The 26901-nt window shown below is 40.9% G+C and overlaps 1 long non-coding RNA gene across 5 annotated transcripts in view; it reads right to left on the reverse strand.

Annotated features, from left to right (window-relative positions):
* Positions 1-8862: 8862 nt before the first annotated feature.
* Positions 8863-26901, reverse strand: part of LOC128805261 (uncharacterized) — a 34726-nt gene continuing 16687 nt past the window's right edge. For 2 of the 5 annotated variants that reach the window (XR_008436345.1, XR_008436342.1), the window contains 3 exons: positions 15075-15173; positions 13121-13224; positions 8863-9427 (listed from right to left, as the gene is read on the reverse strand). This is a non-coding gene — a long non-coding RNA (uncharacterized LOC128805261). Of the gene's footprint in view, positions 9428-13120; positions 13225-13284; positions 14075-15074; positions 15174-19775; positions 19883-26901 lie in introns of those variants that run through there. The other 3 variants (XR_008436346.1, XR_008436347.1, XR_008436350.1) reach the window with 3 other exon arrangements.

Genomic DNA, 26901 nt, shown 5'->3' on the forward strand with positions numbered 1-26901 from the left:
TAATGGTTGATGAAAAACTCACATGAGCGCAGTGTGTGCTCCCAGCCCATAAACCCAATGGAATGCTGGGCTGCATCCAAAGCAGCATGGCCAGCAGGGTGAGGGAGGGGATTCTGCCCCTCTGCTCTGATGAGGACCCCACCAAGAGTGCTGCATCCAGCTCTGGGATCCCCAAAATAAGAAGGACATTGAACTGTTGGAGCAAGTCCACAAAGTTGATAAGAGGACTGCCCTATGCAGATTGAGAACATTGGGGGTGTTCAGCCTGGGAACAGAAGGTTGTGTGGATACATCAAAGAAACCTTGCAGTATTTGAAGCAGATCTACAGGGAAGCCAAGGAGGGACTCTTTATCAGGAACTGTGATAGGACAAGGACTAATGGGTACAAATTGAAAGAGGCGGAATTTAGATTAGAGATTAGGAAGAAATTCTTTACTGTGAGGATGGCAAGACCCTGGAACAAATTACCCAGAGAAACTGTGGATGCCCCAACCCTGAGAGTGTTTGAGGCCAGGTTAGATAAGGCCTTGGGCAACCTGGTCTAGTGGAAGGCATCCCTGTCCATGGCAGGGGTATTTGGACTAAATGATGTTTAAGGACCCCTCCAAACCTTAACATTCTGTGACTCTAAGAGCATTCCCTAGTCTGACAGGGCTTTGGTTTGCCCCTGTGTAGGGGTTGCACTTTCAGGTTTCTGTATTCCTTAGGAAAGTGTATTTCAGCTTAGTTCAACAGCTTTCCTATTTGTCAGCCTTTTCTTAAACTATTCCATGTTCATGAGAAACTTGCAACTCCAAAGAGAACACTTTAAGCACCCCAGCTCCTAGTAGCAATTCAAGCAGGGTTTCAGTGCTATTCACTTGAATAGCATTCAGTCAGTCAGGGAAGCTGAAACAATAACATATGTGAAACAGCTTGAATCTTGAGGATATGATCCATACAGAATTAGTTAACAGAAATTTTTTTCTTTAAACCCACACACTCACCATAACATTTATTTAGTAAATCTGAATAAGAACTGCATTCAAGAGAACACAGTCTGCATATGAACATTCTGTGAAGAGAAAGAATGAATTCCATGAATCAATAATTTGGTTCAATTGTCTTGGTGCTGTTTACTATTTACGCTATGTTTGATGAGTCTTAACTTATTAATGTTGGACATCCTCTGTTTTAAATCTCTGTATAAGGCTCCGAGTGAACATGGTCTGTGTTTACTTTGACTTCAAAGATAATTCAGCATCTGCAGAAGAGTTTTCCAGACTGAGATGGACTTTATTAGCTCTGTTGCCATAAGTTCAGAAATAAAAAAATCTCTGCATCATGCCAATTTGAGGCAAGAGGCCCTTCATTCAGTATCTCTTATTTTGAAAGCAATACTTTTTGTATTATGCTGATATCATATACAGTATTGTAGTTAACATTAGCATAACAATGATGACATATGTGCTATTACCATTACAGTGTTGGTGTGTTCATTTTTATTATTGACAGAGCTGCCTGAAATATCTACTGTTTACAACATTTGTTCTAGCTAAAGAGATTTGGTAGCATTTGCTAATCAACTGCAACCACTTCCCACCCATAAAACTGATGCAAATAAGGGAAAAAAACAGCTAGAGGGTTCCAAAGACATAAACACTTTTACTTGTAACTCTGTAAAGAGAAATCCCTCTCTCTCTCTCCATATGGCTTTCTCTTGGCTCTTAAATCATCTTTTCATTGGCTTCCAGCTGGCTGTCTCACTATCAAGACCAGCTTGTTATGCCAAAGTCAGGCTCAGAAAGATGAGAGCTGCAGAGTGGCATGATTGGATGCAGCAGTTTTTACTAGGGGCAAGTCTAGCATAAAGGGTGCATAGCAGGGTCACTTCACTTGCCTCAGCCAAGCATGCACTGCTGTGTTCCCAAAACACAGCAGCAGGTCTATGTTCACACTTTTTACTAGCAGGAGTGAAGAACAACTACTACAATTGAAGCTACAGGGAAATTCTGCAGGCAGAAGTGTAATTACCTGAGTGGGAATTCTGGCAGAAAACCCAGACCTCTTTCTCTCCTTAAATAGAAACAAATACTGTGCAGTCACCATGGAGAGATTACGTACAGCATTTGGATCACATACAGCACTGAAATACAACACACACACACACAAGAGAGCAAGCCATGGAGCTGGTTTAGCAAAGCACAACCAAGCCGGGTCCCCACTGACTACAGCCACCATTTTAGCCATCATCCCAGTCTTACAAATATTAAGCTATCTGTCAAAATTCACACACTGCATTAAAGGTCAGCTCTGCAAGCTGTTTAGTCCATCTGGAAGTACCTAGAGCCTGACATGCATGACATGAATGAGACAGAGATGGAAACACTCACAAATTTATCTACCACCACCCAGGTAAGATTTTAAATTAAGAATAGAAGAAAACCACAGGGAAAGAAACATCATATAGTGCCTGTGTGTGAAGGCCTGTTTGGATTTAGCTAAGCAGCCAGTCACTGAAGTGCAGCAGTTCTTGTACAATCTGTAGAGGCTTTGACTTTAGTTGCAAAAATTCTTAGTTTTGGTCCATGTCCAACACCTTTGGTTTCTAGTCATCCTATGCCTCCAAGTCTACCTCCTCATCTCTCTCTCTAGCCTTCCTTCTGCTCATTCCACAAGCCAGCTCATTTTTTGTCTACTGCCCCCAACAGCCTCCAGATTCAATCCCAGCTTCAGCCCCCCTCTCCAGGGGTGGCATTTTCCCCCTCTACTCCATCACATATGTCCCCAAGCTTCCTCCTTGAGGCTGTGATAGCACCCCAGGGGGAGTCACCAGAGCATAGGGAAAATGAGCACCCTTTTCTTTCTTCAAGCACAGTATGGGCTGCAGTTTTGCAGTCTTTTTGGCTTCAAACTCCCCTCCAAATGACTACTTGTGCTCACTAGTTGTCAGGGCACTTCCTCTTTAGCCACCTGACTATTCAGTCCTGTTTTCAAAGAGAAATATGGCCACTCAGAGTCCCTGAAAAATCCACCATCACTTTCTATTCTTCAAAGTCAGCAGGACTGTTACCAGACTAAGAATCTCAGAAATGTGTCTCTCCCTTTCAAATCAGCCAACCTTTGCTTTGTTAATAACCGCAGTCAGCTTCCAAACCTTAGAAGAATGTTTTTTTATCTGCATACATGTCAGGGTGGTGATACTAAATGGGAAATCGTTCGCTTAGCAAAGCCTTGCTGTGTATCAGAAATGTCATTCCATGGAGAGTACTTTTCTCCCCTCTCTGCAGCAGCTCACTAATTTAGGTGTATAAATCAGAGACAGCTGATAAGGTCACAGATACCAAGATGTCCTGCCTCCCATTTAGTTTTCCCAAGCATTCTGCAAGCCATCAAACAGATTCAGATTTGGAAGTTTTAAAAACAACTCTGCTCATTTTAAAATAATCATACATTTCAATTTCCTCCACATACCACTAGCAATTATAGAAACAGCTTTCTGATTTTGTAGTGATTATTCCCCAGCATGCACATCCCCGTGACTGGCTTTTGTTTTCATTCTCACAAGACAAAGCATGGAGAGACCTGCTCTTTTTTCCCCCCCTTCCCACCATTACTGGCCTTCTCACAGCTCCTCTTTCTCTCCAGTTTCCATGTTGTCCTTCACATAGGCTCCATTCCACGGGTTTTCTTAGAGGGAAATATCTTAATTTGTATTTATGAAAATCTGCTATTTTTTTAACATAGCACACATCCTGTTGCCTTGACTGTACTGAAACTTGCTTATTTTTAATGTTACATATTAATGAAAAGCTGCTAAAATGAGAGAAAGGATTTTCTTTTGTCAGTCAGCATCAGCATGAGAGCAGTCTGCTCTTGAAAGCCTCTAGCTCCAATTGTTCAGAAACATACTGTTCACCATGTCAGTTGAATCATGTGCGTCAGATATTAAAAGTTCAGGCTCTAAGTGCACAAATCCTGTTCAGATCTAAGAAAGTTCTTTGCCATAAATATTAATGAGGACCAATTTCATGCCACTTGTTACATCCCATGTACACTTACTTCTTTAAACTATCACTTGTCTTGTCTTTTATGTGCCAATAATCAATTTGTAAAGCATAAATCATAAAGCTTACCTAGGTTTTGATTATGCTACAGCCTATGATTTTGCATTTAATCAATTTTCTTACTTTGATAAGTGACGTTATTTCCATTTTATCATCTTATCTGTGTTTGAAGGAACAAATAAAAGTCACCACTTTAAAATTTCATCTATTCATCTATTTCATCTAAAACCAAGTTTTAGAACAGCACCATCATAGTAAGCATTGAATCAGAAATGCAAACAAGAAGCTCAGCCTGTACATCCTGTTCTGCCCTACATCAAGCATCAATCACATTTCAGCATTACTACATGCAATCTGCAAACATCTGCTAAAGAGAGAAAACAGAACAGCAGCAACAATAAAATACCCACACACGAAAAGGTTACTTGACTTGCATTCTGTGTGAATTCAGACTGAACACCAGAGTCAAGTCCCTGTTGATCAGGCATGAGAAAAGAACAAGATGTCTTGGAAGACAGCTATTTCTCAAGAGACAGCAGGTGCACATTTGAGAGCGCCTTGCAGCACCAGGATGCTGGCACAGGTAGGTGCAGCTGCACATGTGCTCCGGGCTCGGCAGAGGCACTGGCTAGAGAGAACCTGGAAGCCCTGCAGGAGCTTTCAGGCAGTGCTTTGCACATTCAGGCAGGATGCACTGGGGCAGGGAAGATCACTTCAGGCTCCCTGCCATGCAAATGAGTTTGTTCAGCTTCCCAAGCAGAGCAGCTGAGAGCTTGGACTGGAGACAAGAGGAATGCAAAAGGCTGCCCGCAGCCAGCCAGCCAGAGTGATTGCTTAGGCTGGAGTCACACTGTCTCAGCAGTGGGGTTCATTTGATTCTGAAAGTCCACTGGCCTTAAGTTTTAAAAGAGACATTAGTCACGTAAACATCTCTGTTTCTCATAAATACACAGAAAATATGACAAGTTTTAAAGAAATGTTGCCACTACAAGTCAGAGTAAGGTCATAAAGTGACATTCGTTACCAGGGTCCCAGGAAGTTAAAAAAATAATAAAAATAATTCCTCATTGTTATTAACAACTACTTGAGCTTTTGCTCCCCTTCAAAAGGTTTTGAATCCTTAGTTCATACAAAGAGTCTGTTTCATGTAAATATTTGGGGGAAAGAAATTCTCTTTATTCTAACTATAACTAGCTTATGATGTCAGCACAAGTGACCCAAGACATGATCTTCGACTGACAGCACCGACTTAACATTTCTCTGCTGTCTTTTCTAACAACCTCTTGAAAGCATAAATTATGGCTGCTTTTTTCTTTTTTTTAAATCTCCTACAGACATCTACTTCTAAGGATGTGAACAGACTCAAACAGTAATCAAGAAATTGTACAATGATCTCAAAGGATGCTTAAAACATATTAATGAAAAGCAAAATATTAATTTTCGCTAGCCTGTCTCTGTCTCCCAATGACATTTTTTCCCATTTAGAAGCTTGCCTTACTGCCTGAAATTCCAGATTTAGAACTGATCTTTTTCCATGCTAATGGAAGTATACTTAATTAATTGAAGTATACTTAACAAATTCAACCAGACATTGAAATGTGTGTATTTTACTTGACAGTATCTTGTTCATCCAACAGCTTGAGTTCCCACGGGAGGTTCACTAACACCCTGAATGCCCCATAGAGACTTGGTACTCCAAGACCAGCATCCCAGTTCCACAGATGAAACATACTCCCTCTCATCTTCTAAGAGGACTGTCTGGACAAGGACAATGATGTCTGTATGCCAGGACATAAGTAGAAAGCTTTCTGTGGAGTTATTTATTGTAGTAACAGGCCCTGGCAACAGTTAGACTCCATGGTGATAACAAATAACCAGGCTCTCAAGGAAGAGAATTGGGCATTCCTACTCTCTGGATTTGCAGCAAGGAGCAGATGGTCACAATTTCACCATGGGCTACAATATTTCTATCCAGGCTGCAGTGGCAGAGCTGCATTCTGAGGGACTACAGAACAATTAGAGAGTGAAGAGCCAGGTGGTGACCTCTTCCCCACGGACTCTGTCTGAAGTACGTACGTTAGGAGTTGTCTTAGCACACAAGTGTACCAGGAGGACATGGGCACACAGAAACATGGTTCTGATGATGTTAGGGGCAGCTCTGGCTCTGTCTGATGTTAAGGGAGCTCTTAAGGAGAAGGGCTATCACTCACTCAGCCTAACACAATCCTCCTGCTACAGGGGAAGTAAATTCATCATTTGGCCACATGCATGATCTGATTTCACAGCACCTGAAAAGTTGATTTTCACAGTTTGTCCCACTTGCCTCATTAAAGATACGATTATAGACACTTATCTCCCACACCAGTGATGACTTACAACGCTGGAGCAAGGTGGATTTTGCCTTAAAAAGTTATTTTGAAGCAGGGGGCTTGTATATATGTAAATATTACGTATGCAAGATATATATGTGAAGCCACTTTGTGAAGCTTACAAAGCTGAGTTGGCTTAAGCTCAAACATACAGAGAAGAGACAAATTACATCTAGGTTCTAATCCTCCATTATTAGGAGGTTCAAAACTATTGCTTAGAAGGTGCACAGGCTAACACGTTAGCAAGTGCTAATTTAAAACTCAGTTTTAAATTTCTAACCAATGTTCTGCACACAGAAGGCATTTAAGAACTGAAAAAATACTCCAATAGAGTTAAATGGATTATAGCCACATTTAAGCTTAAAGTTATGCTTTGTTTTGAAAATGGAAAATGAAAAACAAGTTTTGAAATTGTCCAAGAGACCTTCACTCACCATCCACCTGTGACAGAACATGGATAAGGTATCAGGAATGCCTCTGTCTTCCACTGTACTCTGAACCTCACAGTTCTATAGGACTACTCTAGATAACTCCTTACATGTTTAGGAGCCCAAGGAGCTTTTCTCATTTGTTTCTTCATCTTGCTGTAGAGTAGAAATGACAGCATTGATTGAACAAAGACAGACTCTCACAGGCTGGGACAGCTTGACTAAAAGGGACTTCAAAGGATGGAGCCAAACTTAAAGATGAGACAAGTGAGGAAATCTTCCCCAAGGAACCACCATGAAGATTTACTTCTTTTCAGATAACCCAAGCACAGGTTAACAATAACTGAAGTTCGTAACAGCTTCACAAACACAGACCTAGGAAGAAATAATCTTGAAGGTCTATTGCTACAGCCAACTTCCACACTAGGAATCGTTCATGCTGTGACACCACACAGACTGGGCTCTTAGCACTGGTTTAAAACCATGCCATAGTAAGACAGAGTAGCTGATGATTATGTTCTTCAGCATGACTCAACCCTCACCGCCAGAAGAGAAAGCAGGGTTGATACTTTTCTTGGCAGATGCCTGGAACAGACCAAGAGAACAAACTCAGCCTTGTCCCCAGGAGTAGCCCTCTCTTACAGTACATTGGGAAGGGAGGTTGCCCACAGGAGGGCTCTCAGTCTGGTGTTACAATGAGCCAGTTTTTACTGCAGCCAATACAATGCCCTGACAAGCAGCAGGTAGAGACAGTAAGTAAATACCCTGTTATTTCTTCACATTTGCAACCAGAGCTTGCAATGCCAGTTATAATATGAAAAAAACCCAAAACATAAAAACTCCAGAAGTCATCATGACAACAATCAAATGCATGCAAAGAATTTTTTCTTTTTCTTTCAAATGCAAGTGAGCACTCAAACCCAAAGTTTTCTATAATCTTAGGATACCATTGCAGTAAGAGTTGCTAATGGAAAAGCAGCACCATTTTTTGGCTTATCTGAGCCCCCTAATTTCAAAGTTTAACTGTTGTATTTTTCAAGTTCTGTGAACATCTTACATTTCACAAACACGCTAAATGGAGTATCTACAGTGGTTGTTTACTCTTTATAATAAACAAAAGTTGCAATAAAGTATTTCAAACAGAAAACAAAAAGAGTAATTAGTGGTGTTTGCTAATCATTAAAAAAGACTTAACTCCCAATATCACAGAAGGATGTGATAAAAGGATTTCATTTCATATTGAACAAAATTATTTGCTTCCTCTGGTTTCATTTAATTTTAACCTCCCTTTCCTCCCACTTTCTACAGGATAACTTCACAGGAAATTTCTAAACAGAAAGTTCTGAGATCATGCTTCAATCTTCTTTTTCAACACCAAAAAAAGACATACCATACCAAGATATATCAACTACATTTTTCTCCTGAATGGATTAGTAAAACCAATACAAATTCACATCACTTGTCAGCGTTGCCCACTCATCCTGCTTTTATTTTTTGTCAGGATGCGTTCTGCTGTATACTGGCTTCTGACATTTGCATGTTCTGACTGACAGCTGAACCCCAGTGCTTTTCGGGTAATTGGTTCGGTTATTTTAGGAGCAGTACAGAGTCAGCTGTGGGGTGGTAGATGTTCAGTATTTTTGTTTTACAACTGAAATATAAGACAACATTATCATACTCACTCTGCTTATGAAGACTGGCAGATGTAAAATATCTGCAATTTTGATTTGGTCCAAGCATTTTTTCATACAAGAGCTCTCACTTCTGCCAACAGAGATTGGGCAGATGGTAGAACTGTCAGCTGAGGGCTTCAAAACACAATGGGTCTTGGTCTTAAAGTTGCTCATTGTTTATTCATGTTTAATATGTGGAAACTAAATAGACACTCAGAAGAGTTATCAAATAACTTGGTTTTTAGTCCTAATGCTGTCTATATAATTGTTGAAATGCTTATGATCAGACTCAAACGTAGCAATGCTGTTACAACAGAATCACATACCACAAAAACGCATCAAAGTTTCAGTTTATTTAACAGACAAACATAGTGATCTTTACATGGCTCATTAGTAGGCTTGTACTACACCATCCTAGCCTGGCTTTCTCCAACCAGATCAGAAAACCCTTAATAATTCAAACTATCGAGAGCTCCTAGGGACCCTCTTTGGGAACATGCAGAAAAATTGGCTTCACAGGTTTTCAGCATAAGCTTCCATGCTTTCCAGAACGTACCCCACTGGGTGTAACTGGACTAGGCACCTGCATCATTCTTCAAGCCACTAAAACATTTACTGTAAACTTTAAGCAGTGAAGAGAGGCTCCAGCTGGCCTTCTCCACTGGACAGTTTCAGTCTATGCAACCTCTTAAACAAAAACTCTGGCATTGGAAATACATCATGAAGCTTTGCTTGAAAGCCAAGTGCTGTACAAGATTTGAGTTTTAATGTTTACATCTTCTGAGGACACACCGCTCACCAATGAGTTCATCAGTAAATCATCACCCTTAGAGGAAAGAGAGAGGCAAAAATCATCACTCTTGAGGAGCTGAGGATGTCATAACCAAGATTCAAAGTACCACTGCCAGAACTGTAGAAGCATAGGAGAACAAGGTGTCACATGAGACAGGACTCCTGCTACAGCTCTGACTCTGCCCTGAGCACCCTGAGATGCGGCTTTCGCACACTGAAAGCATCATCACACATTCATCCTCTAAGACTTTTAGAAGCAAGTTGTTTACTGCATTGTAGTAGTGTCAACACAACAGAAGTTGGCAATAGTTTCCAGTTGTTTACAGTTTCTGGGCTTGTTTCAAATGTGGACAAAGGAAATAACAGTACTAATAACTTGCTCTTTGAAAAACTCACTGGAAGTGCATGCCAGTAAGGGATTATACAAGTTTCTTTCTCAGGCCCATTAAACTAGAAGAAATGTTGCTATCAGGACTTAAATTGACGCTTAAATTAAGACATCAGAAATCTCAAATAGCAACACTTCTGAGAAATCTACAATTCATATTTGATCTCAACATAAGAAACCACTAGAAAATTGATTTTAAAAAAATTATGGAACTGATATTTGACTGTGAAGCTAGTGTCCATTTTCTTTGCATTCTGAATGATAATCTGTGGTTTATTTTGGCTTCTGAACTCAAGTTTTTTATTTTGTTGTCAAGCATTGTGTTGAGGATCAGATGCCTCTCCTAGACAGGTTTTTGAGTATAGATGTCAGGAAAGAGAAGGCCTGCAGGACATCTGTAAGCGGTTTAGCACCTTTATGGATATGCATTGTTCAAAGCATGATCCCACCACTGCTTTAACACAGGAACAATTCAAACGTAAACCCAGGATGATTCTGAGTAGCTTTATCATTTGAGGGAAGCCATTCACACATCTCTAACCTCAGCCACTTGCATTATTGAAAAGAAAAATCAAACAGAAACTTTCATATTCTGTGATTCTGCAATAAGAAGGACTAAACAAGCAAGGGCTGTGTTACAGTCTGGCCACGAGTGCTGCCTAATGCATCTCCTATTACCAGCACATTGGAAACTGGGGATAGAGGGTCTCCAAGTACAGCTTCTCTATAGCCTTTACTTCAGACAGATTTTTGAGTATCCAAGAGGACTGGACCCTCTGTGGCTAAATTTAGGTAACATACTGCAGGCAGGTTTTTGTATTTTTCCCCTTCATAACAGAGGCAAGTTTCTGCTCTTTTGCTCCTATTGTATTAAAAAGCTGCCTGGTATTAAATTACACAGACTCTTTTATTGACAGAAATTCAGTCTTTGCTATTTCTCCTCAGAGAATTTCTATTCTCCCAACAGGAAGAAAGTGGTTTTTTCAGTCTTAAAATGAGTACAGCTTTTAAAATGAACTTCATATTTTTTGCTAACAAAGCCAACTTTTCCAAGCAATACTTTATATTGAGCTGGGCCCACTGCTGGGTAGCCTACAAGTGAAAACATAAATCTGTCACTAGCTGTTAACTATTAGCTCTCCCTTAGCAGCAATAGAAAACAGCCTGTGCTACCTTCCTTGAGAATAACATATTCCATATTAAAGCTCAAATCCAGCAGATTTCCTATGAATAGACAGATTAAATGCATCAAACACAGACACAGTAGAAAAGGTATAGTACCTAGACATACAGCAAATTACAACATGCAGCTGTGAATTTTGCTCATTAACACACAGGTAAATTAATACCTGTAGCTTTGGAGTTGACCAGGAATAAGCATGAATTTATGCCAAGTTTTATCCTAGCACTACCTTCAATGAAGAAATGAACCCATGGCCCTCATAACACTGTAAAAGATTAGTACAACCAGATTTGAGATTATTTTTACAGTAATACTGGGGAGAGAACCTTGCTAGAGCTTTCCCTTCCTGTGCATAGTTCTGATTCACGTAAGTATCTGCATCCCTAAAGCCTTGGCAGCATTACCCATCTTTCTCCAGATTTCCTGCCACAGCCAACACTGTGAAACAGCCACATTAGCTTTGGTCTTCTGACAATCCCTTACTTTATCCTGAACAAAGGAACAGGTTAGGATGCCTTGTTACACTTTTTTCTAAGCATTGCTGCTCTAAAGGAGCAGCACCTTTGAGAGCAACATTTTATGGATCTAGCATAACAACACCGAGCCATACACAATACATATGGAGGATAAATCAACCTCTACTATTTTCACAGTGGTTCTTATTAAAAATGCTAGCTGAAACAGAGCTTTCACTTAAGGCATAAGTATCTAGTCTTCTTTCCATTATTACATTTTAGCACCTGCTGGAAGTTGGGGGCAGGGGGAACCTCTTTAACCCTTTATTGCTTCAAAGAGATTGCATATCATGAGGTATCTTGAGTTGGAAGAGATCCATAAAAATCATTGAGTCAAACTTCTTGCTTTTTGTGGGACTACCAAAAACTGGACCACATTAGTGTGGTGTGCCATTCAGATGCTTCTTGAACCCTGAGTGGCCTAGTGCCATGACTACTTCCCTGGGGTGCCTGGTCCAATGCCTGACCAGTCCCTCAACAAGGAACCCTTTTCTAATACCTAAAGTATCATTGTGATGTCAAACGTGAAAATGTTTAATTCTCACCTCTGAGGAGTTACATTAAAATCTTAATAGACACCCCTTCTCCCAGGAAGTGGCAGGAATTGAATTACAGGCAGAACAGGATGCTGTAGTGCTCTAACAGCTGTAGGATGTCATCTATCAAGTACCTTTCTTCCAAGTCTCCTTTTAAAAGGCACTCCTACATGTGCAAGCTTTTGGAGGGTAAGCAAAAGCACCAAAAGCTGTCATTTCAAATGGAACGGTCTGTGGGAATTTTATCTCCTTATCATGAGTTATCATTTACAAGGAATGTGCTCAGGTTATTTTAGTGTTTCTTTTGCTCTTAGCTTTCAGTGTGGGTTCATTGAAGCTACGAGGACTCTTGAGCTCCAAAACTGTTTAGCTCAAAGACAAATTCTTTTCTTAGCTTGTATAGACACAAAACAATCTGGAAAGCAACCTGCTTGCTGAATACTCTGCTTTGTTTGGACATACTGGGAAGAATTTTCCAACCATCTCTTTCTATGCAGTCTGCAGTTTGTCTTGTCTAAGGAATAACACGGTCCGTATGCAACACCTTTATGCTTCCACTGGAATAGTCTCATTAAATAGAAGAGTTTCTGGGGTTTTTTTTTAAACCACTTTTGATTCATTTTTATGATGATTGAACATTGCTTTGTTCAGACTTTTTGTGTCATCTGCATTCAGAATGTCTCCTTTGTATATCAGTTTTCTTCCTACTGATTCATGCTCTACCTTCATCTCACTTCATGAGTCATCTTCTATACTATTTGCAGCATTTAACACTTCTGGCAGTGAGGCCTGACTTCTAGAGTTATTTATGGCAATAAAAGGCTGAGGAGCAGATAACTCAGGAAACCTGTAACAGGATAGTGATTACCTCAACCCTAGGTCCTCGGTGTGGGTTTAACACTGCTAAACCTCACATAGAAAATGGCAGAATTCAGCCTCCTGGCTAAGCACATAATCACCACATCTTTCAGGACTAAGTGCTGCCCTCAGCAGCAGGGCTGTAGGATTGGGCTGCTCATTTGTATGCAGTTGAGACCAGTGTTATGATTACTAAGCTTTAACAAAACCATTCTTAAATCTCTTCAGCAGTAATAAAGTAACTTCTCTAAATCCTCAAGACCTCATTACCAAATCCCCACGTCTGCTGGGTGCACAGCAACATTGCAAGCTCCACAGACACATCACTCACCAGCAAAAGGGAATTCTCACTGCAGACAACACCCTCATGAGTGAGCACGGAGGTTATTAGCACATCATTACTTCTAGGCTTTCACTGGTATTGGAGTCCATCACCTCCATGCATGAAAAAAAAAAAAAAAAGCAGAAGGCAAGCAGCAAACTGTCACCCCAACAACAAAATAGACCCTGCTGAAAGCTTTTCATGTCTCTATAGAGAGATGCCCTGGGAAAGACACCGAAGAAACCCCCAGCTAGGCTGGAAAAAAATTTGGAAATGAGAAAGTGGGTGATTTTACAGTGAAGGACATGAAGCTTTCTTGTTTGCTTCTACTGAAGCAAAGAAACAAGTAATGTAATTCTGCTGTGCATTTTTCCAATGTTTGCTTTATCACCTGAAACCCTCTACTTTTTTATAAATCAAGTTAGTGCAGATAGTTTATGTACAACCTACTACCAACATATGATTAACTGCAGTACAGTGGGTCTTATATTCATCTCAGAGATGTTGCAATTCTAGGGTTTTTTGCTGAAAGCCTGGAAGATTACTCTAAAAATATTCACAAGAGAGGAAACTTCTGGAGCATCTTTTTTTGTTCCTATAGCAAGATTCACAGTCCATGGACACCAGAACAAATTAACTAAATTCAGTGATAACTGAAGTAATCTTCTGATCACATTTGGGGTAGAAAGACAGAAAGAACTGCTGCATGTTTTTGACAAATACCTACTTCCATCCCTCATTACAGAGCATTGCACATTTTGTTGTTTTGTTCTGGGTTAGGGAAGAGGAACTGAACAAAATGCCACAACACATCACATCATTTTTTCCCCCCCAGAAACTGCTCACTGAACCACAAAAAAACAGACTGAAAAGGACTGCCTGGGTTTTGCAAGTCAGGGAGGTACAGACACCCTCAGCCCTCACCTTTAGATGCTGAGCCAGGGCTTCTGCTGAAGAAAATAACTGCAGTAGACAGAACAAACAATTATACTGAGGAGGACACTGTCACTGAGTCTTGGTAACTTACAGCTGCATCAATGAATCAATCTGGGTCTGTCTTGCAAATATAAAGAACTCCTCTGTTCTCTGCAAATGTCTTTTTTGAGGGCATAAATAAACGCTTTATCACGGGGCACAGCTGAATCTTGCTGCTGCTTATCTCACCTGGGAAAAGGTATCTAATCTGTGTGTAACAACACACTAATTAGAAGAAACAACTGAGAAGAACCAGGAAGAGGCAAATTAGTAATGAGCCAGTCACTAAATTCAAGCACACACACATTATCATGATTCTATCAAATTTAACTTACTATTATTATATTATTAAATTTATCCAACTTCTTTAATGGCTCCATGAAAAGATTCCCTTTTCCTAGGGAAAGGCTGGAAACATTGTATACACACAAGAAGACATAAAAGCAAGAGCACACAGGGAAAAAGCTGTGACCAGCAGGGATTTGGAGCAGTAGAAAAAGATGGTGGGACCCTAAGAATTTTAACTTACTGTGCAGAGAGACTGGCAGAGAGGTGAGACCTTCAGACAATAAGGTGACAACAAGCCTCAAGAACATCTATTTGACAGGCATTAAGCATATGAGGGAAAGACAGAACAAGTACCAAAATTATAATGCAGAAAACAACTAATGGGCTGAGATATACAGAGCACAGGTGAGTTGCAAGGAGATGACTCTTTCTGGTCCAGAGTTGTGTGTCTGGTCAGTCTCTTGACTTTGCAATCCTCTATGCCCTACCTCGAATGGGCATAAAATATTTACTATAGCCAGCTCTTACAAAAACCAAGTAAAGCAGTTATGCCATTTGCAGTCTCCCTGCTATCAGCCCCGCCACCACCTCCTGGTCCATGCCCACTTCCATTTGGGCCACTGGCTCTGCCCACCTCCCTTCTTCAGCAATCTCACATCATGCTCACCTCTGCTCCTAGCCTGGCTTTTTACTTTCTTACCTTCAGCTACAGGTGACACATTCTTCCTTTCCACTTTCCCAGCCAAGGAAATCCAGCTGCAGCACAGGACCACTCTTCTCTCAAATCACAGGCCAAGCACTGCAGAACAGACTAAAAGACAGCCCCGATTTTTACAGCTTTGTGGCAGTTCTCCTATCACTCTTAGGAATAAAAAAAGCTTTCCTGCTTTCTTCTCTCCTGACAGACTTGTACTAAATCACTAAGGGGAGGAGCAAGAGATCATCTCGTTTCCTAAGCAGCTGGGATCCCACCTGAGAAGCTGAGAAAGGCAGCCCATTAGATAGAGCCTACTCTTTCAGCCCACCTCCAGGCCTGGTCCAGTTGGCATGTTTTGCAAAAAAATTGTATTAGCAGTAAAGAAGAAAACCTGAAAATCACCCTGTGTTGCCTGGAAAGAACAATAGAGAAACAGGAAAATGAGAAAAAAACCTCTTAGAAAATAGAGAAACTTTACTCAGCTGGTTCAAAATTTTCCAACAGCCTGACAAACAGGAAAAGTAAGAGACCTGAGGATACATTCTCACTGCACAGTTAACCCAAGTTGTTCCTTGAATTTTGTTTCTTAGGTACATTTAGCTAAGGCTACCTGGCCAGGTGTGGAATAAAAACTGTTGTATGCATATACACACATCCATACAGACTGATCCACTGAGTTAGAGTAATTTGCCTGCGCTGGCAATGAAGTTATTCAAGTGCTAATAGTCTTCCAGTGCCTTGTCATGGTTTCAGAAGGGGAAATGATAATCTGTTTGCAGCCAATGCCATTTCTTCCATTATTTCCTGGGCAAGAATTTTACCTCTCTGCAGCACAAAGCCCCATAAACCCCTGATGATACAGAGAGAAAAGCACAGCATCAGGAAAGGTGCCTTTTTGTAGCAGGACTACTCATGTGGTTCTGCCTGGCTCATCTGTGTGTCACACGTGATTGTTAAGCTCTCAAATCAACTATGCAGCAAAGATACCTTGGAGAAAGCAACGAGAAGTGTAGGACTAATAGCAGACTACTTCAGATAAACTTCCTAGAATCAAAGACTTGAGATGAAGCTGGGGCACAGCATAGTTCAACTGGTGGGCTGGGAAGTGATGCTGTCTAGCTTGTCAGCTTTACCTGGGGAGGGCACAAATCTGTTTCAGAAGTGAAACACTCAATTCTTCATCCTGTGCACATCCAAGGACTTAAGCCCAGAGCAGGTAACTTTTCCACGTGCACCTTTTGGGGCAGGGTGCGTGTTAAAGGTAGGTAGCCTGGTACATGCTTTGTGAAGGGGTTGTTGTGCTGTCTGCCTGACCCCATTAGACCAGGGGAGTAACATTCTGAGTCTTTCTAGGATTCTTTTTGGAAGAGGCTGAACACTGTGTGGAAGGCAAATTCAGAAAAAAACCCACATGGATTTCTCCTTTTACAATCTTCACAACAAGTTTAATTATTGCCTTTATTAGGAGGATCTGCTGAAACCCACAATTTCATGCTTTTTAACACAATAAGCTTCTGAGCCTCTTCCTGCAATAGAAGATACAAACTCTTGGCTGGGCACACAGTTTAAATATTTTCTGGATTTAGAAATAATTTAAAAATAAAGACCAAATGTCTCTGTTGAGTAAACTAATTTCTGTATTATTAATAAGAGAAGCAGTTAAAGCCTGCCTTATTGAATTGTGTATTTAATTGAACACTGATCTAACTCCCACTGAAAACCATCCATGTCTTTCCATTACTTTCAGTGGATGTTGGACTTGTCTCTTGATGCTTAAGAGAATACCTAAGCAGGGAGAACTAAGTTACATTTTTGAGCAAAGAAACAGCTTGCTGTTTTGACTTAGTTCAAAGGAACAGTACATTGTGAATATTCCTGTGTATAAAATTACACTGACAACTGACAGGGCTCCTCGCCATGGCTAACTGCACAAAAAAAAGCAGGATAGCAAATAGATGCCAGGTATCTGCTTTTAAAATGCCTTCAAGTATTAGATTTCCTCCTGTTTGACTGCTGTGTCTCTTACCAAAACCCTCAGGACACAGTTCAACAGCTCCCATGACTAAGCTCCACGGACCTGTGTCACAGTCACATTTGCACTACTCCCTGTCCTTTGACAGGTTGAAAAGGCACCAGCAAAGCAATAAAAGCCCACAACACCGTAACAATTGTGGAGGAGAGCACTGGTCTCCCTGTCAGTGGCGATCTCTCTCTGCTAGCCATGCATAGAGAGAGACACACAAGTCTAGGCAAAGGTAACTTGAGAAGAAGCATCTCAGGAGGTCAGCCCAGCCAGGGCTTGCTCTCCTCAGACATAACCATCATGGAACTGTTTCCGTAGCAGCAATTTGCCTGAATTTAATCCCTTGATCTTTACCAGAGGGCAGCCAACTTTCTGAGACTGAACTCGAACTGGCTGACCGATCAGGTGAACAGAGTCGGAGCTACAGGTGTTTGAGTTCATCAGCATCCCTGGTGCAGGCCAGAGGTTCCTTCCCCTGCTGTGTGGGGATAACCCCGCAATCCCTGCTCTAAACCACGGACCCTGTGAGGGGCAGCGAGCCCTGACCTCAGGTAATGTGTGTGGGGAGGCCTTTTGGAGCCTCCTGCTTGCACGATGAAGACACAATGCTGTAACACGTAGTCAAGCTCCTCTGAGCGCGGCTTGCTGCTCCAGCCTTGGGATTTTCCTTGGAATTCCAACAGAAAGCACCCCTGGCAGGGGACACCCTGCCCCGCAGAACTCTGTCCCGGCACCGCTCTCCGCCCCAGCACTGCCACTGGGGAGGTCAGGTGTTTATTCCTGCCATTTTTTTTTTTTTTTCCCCCTGAGCTTCTGAACAGGAAGGGAGAATATTCCATGCATGCTGTATTTATGCCGCCGTCCCTTTTAAGTCAGTTTCCTAAGATACCCAGCTAAAAGAAAGATGTGAATAACTTCGTTCATGCTGTCACCAGGAAGAAAAACGGGAGAAAAAATAGAGTTCCAAGAATACAGAAAGACAGGTTCAAGGGAAGTAAAATTATGTATGTACTATCAGTTTGCTTTTTCTCTTACTCCAGAGGCAACTCTGCCACAGGAAGCAATGCCAGCCATCCTCCTCAGAGATTTTTCCTACAAGAGTCACCTCTATCGAAGGGAAATGTTCTGCGTGATGCTGAACAAAGGAAGGGAAAGAAATACTCAAAATAATCAATGGATCAGGGACCGGTTCTGATTTTTTATGGGGTTGCATCTGCCTGAAGGAAAGGCAGTAGCCAGAATCCTGTGCTGGTGCGAGCTCGCAGGGCCAGGCTCCTTTTTGTCCGTAGAGCTCATTCCTGGGCAAGTGCGAGTGCTGCTGGAGGTCCCTGTGGGTCATGGTCAGGGTTCCTCCCTTCAGGAGTCTGTGTTTCTTCTCTCCTCATACTGATTTTGTCTCTTTCTTTTCCTTCCTCATTTTGTTCCTCTATTCCTCTGATACTATTCCTCATGACCCAGTTTGCCTTCTCTCCAGCATGCAGAGCAGTCACTAGGCTTTTTCCTGTCCTTGATGCACTGCAGTTCTTTATACGCTGAACAAGAATGTTTCATTTAAAATATCAGTCCTTGTTGCTGGACCACCAAAATCCTCCAATTTCAAAACAATATCTGAACAGCTTGGACAAATGTTTTTTCTCACAAAAAGCAAGACACGGTTGACCACTATGCCCTACATCTTCAGGGAGACACAAAATACACATCTAGACCACATTCTCAAATAAGCCCCTAATATTCGACAGACGGGAGTAGCTGGCAGGAACTGAGATGTCTCCAATTTTAAGGCATTTGAACTCAACATCCAAATGGTTTTATGTTGCATAAGTCTCTGTTTCATAAACAGCCTGTAGTGCTGAGACAGTGTGCTGCAGCAGCTCTTGGGAGCTCTCTCTTGTGAAGCCACACTGTTTCCTAAATTACTCTGTTCTCACTTTTAATATTATCCAGAATGATGAAACTAAATTTGGTCCTTAGAGCTTTAGCTGCCTGTCTCTGTCAGTGCACTTCAGACCAAGTCAAAATACTGAATGGTGGGAGCACAGTTGTGCTGCACAATGTGATGCTTTGGCATGAGTTCAAGAAGCTTAATGCCAGAAAGGGTCAGTAAATAATGTCATTACTTCCTATATATAGAGAACTTTACATTTAATTACAGACTGTAGTACCAAGGGAACAGAAGGATTGTAAATGGGAAAAAAAAAAAAAAAAAAAAAGAACCAGGAGCCTTCAACCTCCCTTTGTTTTTCAGTGTTACCTTTACATTTCAAAAACAACTCATCCTCTTTTCAACTTCTATCAGAAGTGTTGGTTTCCTTTGAGGAGCCAGAAGTATTTATTTCAGGCAGCATATCAAGAGAAACCATGTTTTCCCAGCACAGAGTCAGCAAGCACTGAAAAGAGACTTCAGTAACTGTAGAAGCAACTACTGAAAATATCCCAATCCTACACCTAAATGTGCAGGGAAGGTGTGGGAGCAGTGGGCATAGGGAAAGGGCAGGAGTAATGAGGAGGGAGAGCTGGATACCAGGGTGCTTTAGGATAGAAAAGTCCCTCCCAGAATGGCAGTAACAAAATTATTTCCCTCATCCTTTTGAAAAACAAAGCAAAGCAAAACAACACAAAGTTTTGGTAAAACAAAGAGTCAACTTTACTTCACAAAGTAAAGCCAGGATCAATCACACACAGCAGGAACTCAATTTAGCACAGTGAATTCCCTCTCTTCTCCTGTTGACTTGCAGATTAGGAAGGCACAGGATAAAGAGACCCTGTCAGGGATATTAACGGAGCTCTCCTGCAAAGATACCATACGTAAGCTCTGGTCACAGTCTCTCCTTACCATGAAGCAGACAGCTCTGGAGATGTGTTTCCAGCTGACTGACACTATCTCAGAGAGGATGAGGACAGAGACAAGCTAGAATGTCTTACCCGAGTGTGTGACCCCTGTGTGCCCTCACTCACAGCTACCCCATTAACCCTTCTGCCTGGGATTTAATTCTGTAGAGTGATTTGTTCTGAAATTGAGACCTGACTGATCTATACATAACAGAATAAACTTGCCCGCTATCATCACTTTTCCACTCCCCTTAAATTCAGTTTTCTCTTGTTCCTTTCGTGTTTTGTGTTTAACAGGCCATCTTTTATTTTTAATATTTGAACATCTCTGGCAGGGGCTAGATCTGTTCTTCCTCCCTGGCAGTTTTAGCATAAGAATTGTTTTGCTTCAGAGGAAAGTGGGGAAAGAAAATGAATAAGGTAAACATAAACAAATTCAGAAAAATATTTGCAAAGACAGCACTGGGAAAATTCTCTCTCCTCCACATGACAGCATTTAGTGTGTTGTGGCAATATGTAGTGACTGGCTATTACAGTATGATGATATGACTGCTTCCATTATTTTCATTCTGGTTTTATGCTGGAAGATACTAAAGCCAGCTAGTGATATGGAAAGTAATGGTTATTGGTGATGGCTCTGAGAGCTGCTTAGACTAGAGTCACACTTAAAAATCAAAAGAGTAAGATCCTGCTGCAGAAAGTTCTGCTGGCACTAAAAACTACCTTCTGAAGTGGTACTCTCACTTAGTTGTGAGAGCCCTTACCTTTCCTGTTACACATTCTGGATGCCTAGAGCTTAACCATGAGCTATTAGAGTTGGAATTACTGAGCCAAAGCTCTCAGCCTGGGACTACAAGGGATCAGGATCCTCAGTAAAACACTGTGCTACACTGTGACTTCCTCTACAGTGGGAAATTAAACATGCCTGGGGTCAAGTGGCATGGAATGCCAACATATATCCTATTAAATGGTCCTTGATCCAGAGTATCCTCTGCATTGTGCCTAGGAGCTGTTGGGACAGTGCTAGCTGGCCAATGCAACTGCCAGAGGCTGTTCTGACAATTAACTCATGACAAGTTTGTTTATCCTCAGAAATCTTCCTTGACACTTTCAATTACTAGATTGGGCACAACCTATCTGAAACAATGTTTCCCTCAAATTTCTGACCAGTGTACTATTCCTTCCTCTATATTCAATAAAATGTGCCTTTGACTATACTACCAAAATATTTGTAATTATACCACAATTTAATGCTTACTGGTAGAAACAAGCTACTTTAGCTAATAAACAGTCATGTTAAATGTGAAACTCATTAACCTGTACCCAGTCTGCTTGTCACAAATACTGTGTTTTTATCACCAGCTCTAGCAATTGATAAGTCTCATGCTTTACCATATTCCTTTTTCCTTAAGAGTTCCCTGAAGACCACTGCTTTGCAAAGGCAGTTCAAACATTCTTTGTGAGCACTTGGTGGCTGACAGGCAAAAAGAAAAGAAAAAAATAGGAAAAAGAGAAAACTTTCTGATGGATAGCACTCATGACCTATGAAGTCAGTGGACTACAAGTGCTCTCCAGCAACTAAGCTGCTCCTGTGCATATTCATATCAGCCTTCAAAAGAAAAAGATATTTCATGATCCTACAGGATACTGAAAACAAGCACTAGATGGAGCAGTGGGTAAACTTCTGGACTCTCTCCCTGCTTTTATTCAATCCATGAAGTTACCAGATAGCCCTCTTGGAATCTGAGCTGACAAGCTGATGCCAGGTCAGTAGTTTGTGAAGACAGAAGTGTGCCTTGGGTAGGGCTGAAACATTAGGCCATATTACATGACTCTTTGGATTCAGGGCAATTAACACTGATGTGTAACTGGTGGCCACATTCCTAGATATACTCTTAGATGTTTGTACATTCTTCTTTGTCTGACAGTTTTGACTAATATGCATCCTTTTTGAAGATTTTCACTAAGGATCTAAAAGTCCACAGTATCCCACTTATCATTTGACTGCTGAGGATGTCAGTCAACAAAATCAAAACCAGACCTTTCTTTTTAATTATGGATAGTGCATTACACCTTGTCTGCCTTACAAAAATATCACAGCTTTTTCATAGCTGAGAGTCCACAAAGACTCTGGTCTTCCTTGGTGTTTGAAGATTCCCAATATAGGGTGCCCCTAACATTAGAAAACTCAAAAAAAAAAAAAGTTATCTTGTTGGAGAGGAAAAAATACACTGTTAGGAAACAGCCTCATGATCCTTAGGGTAACTTGAAAGGAAAGGGGAATGCTGAAATGAATGGTTTTTAAGCATTTGGGAATGCCAGTGTGGACTTCAGCTTTCTTTAAAGTAAAAGAAATAGAAAAGGGGAGGGAATATTTTCACCTCTTCCCTTGACAAAAACAATCTTTGCAATGTCAACCAACAGCTAGTGCTGAGCTTATCACTGCCTCCACTCTGCCCTGCTCTCCCATTTCAGTAACCTGTTCTGGCTTCTGAAACTCACACCCTTTGGAACTGAGTGAATAATGGACTTTTCACTTCAGGCTCTCTCAAATAAAAGAAAAAAAAATCTGTGGGTTGCATATAGAGTTGTTAAATCTAGCTTCAAGATGCTACATTTGAAAATTAAGTGTAAAAATGAAAGAGGGTCACTTCTAAAATGAAAAATTAAAGAGGATTGTTTTGAAAAAGCAATTGTTTTAAGGCCTTACTCTTCCTTGGTTTTCTGCCCTCTGGACTGTTTATCAAAACCTGCCAATTTCATAGCAAACAACTTCAGTTTTCCAGAAACTGCAGATGTCCCTCACCAGATTACTAAGAAAATGACAGTAGAGTATATAATGTTTGCTTGAGAGCTATTTGAAGAATTATTCATGTCAGCAGTTAGTCATAAACCTTTAGACAAACATTTATATCACCAGAAAGCTGATGGCAACCCTAAATTCTTCTCCTAATTTTTCCCCCCACTCTTCCCTTTTCTAACGTGTTTCGTAAATGAGTCCAATGATTTGCCCAGAATTCATCCATCTGAGTTTATGGCTAGGATATGCTCCAAGGAGGTGGGAACAGCTTACAGCTTGGTTAGAAGAACTGAAAAATAAGTTTGTTTTACTCATGTAAACCTGGCATTTAGCTGAATTCAAGCATTGACAGGCTAATGGTTGTTGTTTAGCTGCAACACCAATTTATTTTACATTTTAAGACCCAATGTAGCATCATGCTACATCTCTCAATAGCCCCAGAAGCACCTCTCGTGAGGCATCAGTGACTTTTGCAGCAAGGGAGAGCCCTGCCCAGCCCAGCCCACACAAACAGCAATTATTGCTTTGTTCACCTTGTTCCCCTTCACTCACTGGTAACAAGAACTGATGCCCAGACAGCAAAGAGTGGTCAAACAGCTCATTGTCATCTCCTCCAGCACAGGTACCACAGGCAGTCACTGAGGAGGACAGACTACTGGAAACAGGAGATTGCCTCTTTTATCTGTGCCTGAAGCTCCTCCTGATTCAAAGTGTGATGGCAGAACATGTCAACATGTGACAGCACCCTTATTTTCAGTGTATACCAGATGTCAGCATTAAAACCTGGGCCTGAGAAAGATTTAAAATAAGCAAAGGAATGCTAAATTACACCTTAAAACCCTGCTCCAGAGAAATGCAAAATAACAGTATTAACCTGAGCCAAAAGCACTTGGTGTTGGAAGGAAAACCCAAGCAAGAGTGGTTAAACTGACAGAAAAAATACCTCATCTTATGCAAATATGAATGACAATATTGATCAAGAACAAGAACATCACTGTCACATAATGGGGAAAAGTAATTTGCACATGGCAATATCTGCTGGCAGTATTGCTGTACATAATTACTCTGGGGTTCAATTTAGTAATGATTATCACTGAGACATTTTAAAGAAAAGAGTATAGGATGATAGCAGAGAAAAGTTTTGTTTGTTACTTTATTAATAACGATTTGTATAATGCCTTATTAGTCATCATTTGTATTTGTGTAGAGGCCTTCATTACAAAAGTCACTCTACAGAGAGGCCTAATTGATTCTATAGAGAGAACCACGCTGATTTTGAAGACTTGTACAATAAATACTACATCACTTTCACTTACTCTTCGGTTGTCTGTAAGGAGAGAAATCCTCTTTTTACCACATACTCTCTCTGCAAAATTGTAGACCCAGATGTAAATAGAACTATGCTAAAACAGTGAGTACACACACCATACTCTGCATTTGACTAAAATATACATATTATTGCAGTATACTCCTATTTCAGATGACAGTTGGTTTGAATTATGATAAAGTACTTTAACTAAAGATTTTAACATTTATAAACATTTCTTGAACTTGAAAGCCATGCACTTATTCAGCAGCATGTTATTCCACTTAATGGGATAATGAAGAATAGAAGCAGAACCAGGCTACCTGCACTTTTTGGCATCCTGTGTAGCATTGTCATCAAAGTGATGCTGTGGCAAGGGGAACAGCTCAAGCGTATCACTAAGCCCTGAAACAAGCTATGCCATTATGTGAAAGTTCCTCTGAAGCCCCAGCGACTGTTAAATTATTGAATGTGAATAGCTTGAAAATGCACATTTACAACTCCTTTGCAAAAAAGACTGAAGTTTTGTTCACTACTAGATGTCTCAAGCAATAATAAAATCAAAGCACAAAATCCCTGAGCAACAGCAGATTAAAGAGAACAAAGACAGCATATAGTATTACTGAAAACTAAAATTAAGGATAACCTTGTATTAAGTGTTTGGAATCAGTCTTCATCCAGAAAGAAAATCCTACAATAAGTACCTATGGATTCATCTTCTGGTAATATGAAATGTCACTGGTTTCCCCACACTGTCACTATGACCCTCTGTGCAGTAGAGTCAAAATTATTTGGCTCATTGCTGTGAACTCTCTGTTCTGTTATTGTCAGGAGACAGCACTCCTTTTCTGCCAAAAAGCTGGGATGTGTGCAAAGCAGGAAGACTTGGGCCTTGCCCTTTCCCCCTTGCCTGTTGCTCCTTCCCTTCCCCTCCCCTTCCCCTCTCCATCCCTTTTCGTCTCCCTCCCTTTCTGTACTTTGCTTGGGACAGCAAAACACCTGTTTTGTGAGTGTGATCCTGGAGAACTCAGATTAAAGGTCTATCAATTTATACCCACTGTACATATATGTAGTATACGTATATTTGTATACACAGCATTTCATATCAGCCAGTTTCACATGATTATGGGAGAGTATTTTGCTTGCTGGTACAGTATATCTTTTATTTAATAAGAGGAGCGTAGGTATTGCTATTTTTCCTGGATACCTCTTGGGAACTTTCTTTGACATCCAAAGCCTTTTTCTGGCAACCAGTTTGTTCTCTAACAACAGCAGGCTGGGAGTTGTGATAGATCCCATTTAGTCTTTTGAGAAACAACTAAATTCTGTGAGTTAACTTGTCTTCTTTTACCATCTAAGGAATATTGGCAGGCTGCAACCATTTTCCTCTGTTAGCCCTTGAAATTATTCTTCATGCTTTTGTCACATAATTAAAATTAGATTATTGCAACTCCCTGCTGGCTGGCCTTAGAGCTTTGTAAACACTCCAGCTGGCCCCTAGGTTTGTAGTGAAAGGGATGCTCTAAGCATATTCTTTCTTTGTCCTCTCTTCTCTCATCTGTGTTGAAATCACTGCACTTGCTAACTGCCAGCAGAATGTATTGGGTTATTGCTTTCTAAGGGCAGTGAACATAATGTTAAAGACATTATGTGCCAAAGTTTCTCTCAAGTTTTGCTTGAAAGAGCCTGGATACAGGACCTTTCAATCTATTTTCTCTTTGTTGGTGAGGTCTCTTTTTGCTGAAAAGAAGGGAAAGAAGGGGGAGGGAATGGAGGAGCACAGGCTCTCCTAACACAGCATTCAAATAGAAAATGCATACAGCTACACCATTTCAAAAGCAGGGGCTGACTTTCATTGACCAGTGTGTAAATACCATGGACATTATGCAGTTGCTTCTTCTCCTATGACAAAATTACTCCCTTCTAGCCCAAAACATGAAAGCCATTTTGAAATAACAGCACTCCCACTACAGCCAGGCTTTCTGAGTTCAGTAGGCAGCGTTCCTGGCTGACTTCTTTTTATGTCACATTTGCTTATGGACCGTTACTCCCATATTCACATCCAGCCAGTTCCGTCTTATAAATCTTGCATGGAACATCGCGACTGTGTGAGATTTGCCTGATGAGCTTGTAGGGATATCATATTAAAGTTCTCAAGGGTCTGCATGACTAATTGTTAATGAGCGAGAACAATGAAGGGATAATGGTGCTTTAAAAGTAAGTAATACTAATGGCATAGTTTGTGTTTAGATGTGATTGCACATCTTGCTGTCACATATAGAGATCATCTCTTAGTGTCCTCTGGTTTTATGAGCCCATAACCTCAGTTCTATAATCAGATAGTCAGTAAGCATTTATTCTGCCAAAGGAGAATTGCCACAGTGAAGAAGCACACACAGGCACTAAAGCTGGCTGTATTGAACTCTGCAGAACTATCAGAGCCTCACCACTGAAGCCAAGAGTACACTTATTTGGGTTGAGTTTTTACATAGTCTTGGCCAGCCAGTGCTATGAAACGGTGACTATGGCTGCAGAACCACCGGAGTAATACTGTAGAATACCAACATTCCCCTTCACCTTATTTCTCATATTAATGATTTATGTTCCAGCATGGTCACCTCTGTGCCCAATCACTTTTTCTGTGCTATCTATTCCTTTGGACATCAATATTTAGTCATGCAGTGCTGTTACTAGCCAGGGGCTTGATTTTAAATCCCTTGGATAGATTTCCAGAACGACTCCCCCACCCAGCTGAAAGCATAAGCACTGCGGGTCTTTGGCAGCTCTGCAAATCAAGACTGCAGCTCCTAGAAGAAGTCTGAAAACAGTTGATTCTTACACTCAGCTTCCTGCCACAGTGCAGCTTGTGACT

Source organism: Vidua macroura, chromosome 1 (genome assembly GCF_024509145.1).
Source record: "Vidua macroura isolate BioBank_ID:100142 chromosome 1, ASM2450914v1, whole genome shotgun sequence".
In the NCBI taxonomy this organism is placed as follows: Eukaryota; Metazoa; Chordata; class Aves; order Passeriformes; family Viduidae; genus Vidua; species Vidua macroura.